The sequence below is a fragment of the Orycteropus afer genome, unplaced genomic scaffold (assembly GCF_000298275.1).
Source record: "Orycteropus afer afer isolate SDZICR_OR568_19922 unplaced genomic scaffold, OryAfe1.0 scaffold00090, whole genome shotgun sequence".
Classification (NCBI taxonomy): Eukaryota; Metazoa; Chordata; class Mammalia; order Tubulidentata; family Orycteropodidae; genus Orycteropus; species Orycteropus afer.
Genome location: NW_006921677.1, coordinates 3,460,737 through 3,463,050, shown reverse-complemented (window position 1 = coordinate 3,463,050; position 2,314 = coordinate 3,460,737).

Sequence of the window (2,314 nt, the reverse complement as noted above, 5' to 3'; positions counted from 1 at the left end):
TTCAGGTATTTGTCTTCAATCTCATTAATTCTGTTTTCCATTGCATCAATTCTATTCCTTTGCCCTTTCAATGTGTTATCTATTTCTGACAATTTAGTATTAATCTTCTAGATTTCTATCTGTAGATTTAGAATCATTTCTAACTTTTCATTTATTTTGTTCTTGTATTTTCTTCCAAAATTCTTCTAGGGTTTTGTCTGTGTTTTCTTGGTCTGTCTGTTAATCCTTTGAAGATAGCTAAATGTAATTCTTTTGAATTCCTTATCAGGGAGTTCCAATGCTGTGTCTTTTTCAGGGATGTGTTTTGGGTCTGTATGCTGGTCCCTGTTTCTCCTGCTTTATCTTGCTTCTTTGTGTGGACTGTGATGCTCTGTTGTCTCTGAGACATTGTGACATTTTTGTGTTTATATTTAATTGTGTTTATATTTAATTTATATGTTGGAGTGATTTGCCTACAATTTTTGTTTACTTTGTTTTGTTTGTATGTTATCTGTACAGGCAGGATACTGTGCTGTGCTCCTCTATTCACTAGTTGACAGCACTGATACACTCACCACCTATCTCCTTTCCTGTTGTCAGCCTCTCGTATGTCCTTGCTGACCCTGGTAAAAAGAGCCTAGTCTTGGTCCCTGGAATACAAATGAGCATGCTATCACTTTAAAATCCAAAATGGTTGCCACTCATAAACATTTAAAATGGCTGCACCCTCAGTCACTTTAAATATCCAAAATGGCTGCCATGTGTAAATAATCAAAATGGTTGCACCCTCCAGACAGCAGAAAGTCCACAGCTCAGGTTGTCTCCCTCCTTGCTGTTTCCCTTCCTAGTCACAGGCCATCAGAGCAGTTGTCCCTGCAGCCCTTGGTGACCAGGACTGATCTTTAGGTCAATTCTCAGGTCCCAACACCACTTGGAAATATTCAAGCTGTTGGTCTCATCAGAGTAGCTGACAGTCCAGAGCTCTGACTGTCTCTGTATTCACTGTTTTCGTTCGGGTTTTTCCACTAGTTGGTGCCTAATCCACTTCTGTATAGTTCCTTTCAAAGTGCAGGGCTCCAGGATTATCTTCCGTATCTCTGTCAATTGGTTTTTCTTTTCTTTGCTGAAGAGGGTCTGTGTTGCTTGTCTGCCTAATCCTCCATCTTCTGTTTTTTGTTTTTTGGGTTTTTTTTTTTAAATTTTATTTTGATTTGCGTGAAGATTTACAGAGTAAATTCACTTTTCATACAGCAGTTCACATATACTTTGTCTTATGTCATTGACCACAGTTTACCACAATGCAACAGCTCCCCTCCCATTTCCTCCCCATAGTTACCTCTTCCCAGTGTCCATCCCTCCATGCTCTCCTGCCCCCTGAACTGCCTCCCTGTGCATAAGCAGCCCTTCCTTCTCCCATGATTTGTTATCAACTATTAACCCAAATGATTATTTTTGTTTACTGATAGACACTGTTTTATTCAGAAACTGCTGTCCTATTCATCCATTTAACAAGTATTTCTTGAATGCCTAATACATGCCCAGAATGGTGGGAAACAGTAGCTTTACATAACAAACCTAGAACCAGAGGCTTGCAACTAAGTGAGACAGACAAGTAGCTAGTAAACAATGGTAGGAGGGAATTCTTCTTTTTTAATCTGAAATAAGCTTTTATTTAAAAGTTTCTCGCAGTTTCTATCTAGAAAAAAAATCCTTAATTATTCAAGAGCGAATTGTCTTTGTGTTGGAAAGAATGCTTAAGTGATCCTTCTTAGTTATGTAATAGGAAGTTAACAGAGGGCAAAGCTAGAAAGGCTTTCTCTACCTCTACTTGATAAGCAGAGTTGGAGAGGAGGTGGGTAAACTTGAATAGAAGCCAAGGAACTTCCTGGGAAGAAAAAGAAGGAGATCTTCTCAGTTGGCAAAGTTTTAGAATCTCTAAGGTCAGTGGCTTTTATCCACCAGCCACTCTGTAGAAGAAAGATGAGGCAGTCCGCTTCTGTAAAGATTTACAGCCTTGGAAACCCAATGGGGGTCACTATGTGTTGGAATTGACTCGATGGCAGTGAGTTTGAGAAGATTGTAATGGAGTTCCTGGGTAATACAAATGGTTAAAGTGCAGAAAGGTTGGAAGTTCGAGACCAGCCAGAGGTGTCTCAGAAGAAAGGCCTGATATTCTACTTCTAAAACACCATCCATTGAAAACTCTATGGAGCACAGTTCTATTTTTTTTTTTTTTTTTAATTTTATTTTATTTAGATTTGGGTGAAGATTTACAGAGCAAAATCACTCTCGGTACAGCAGTTCACATATACTTTGTCTCATGTCATTGACCACA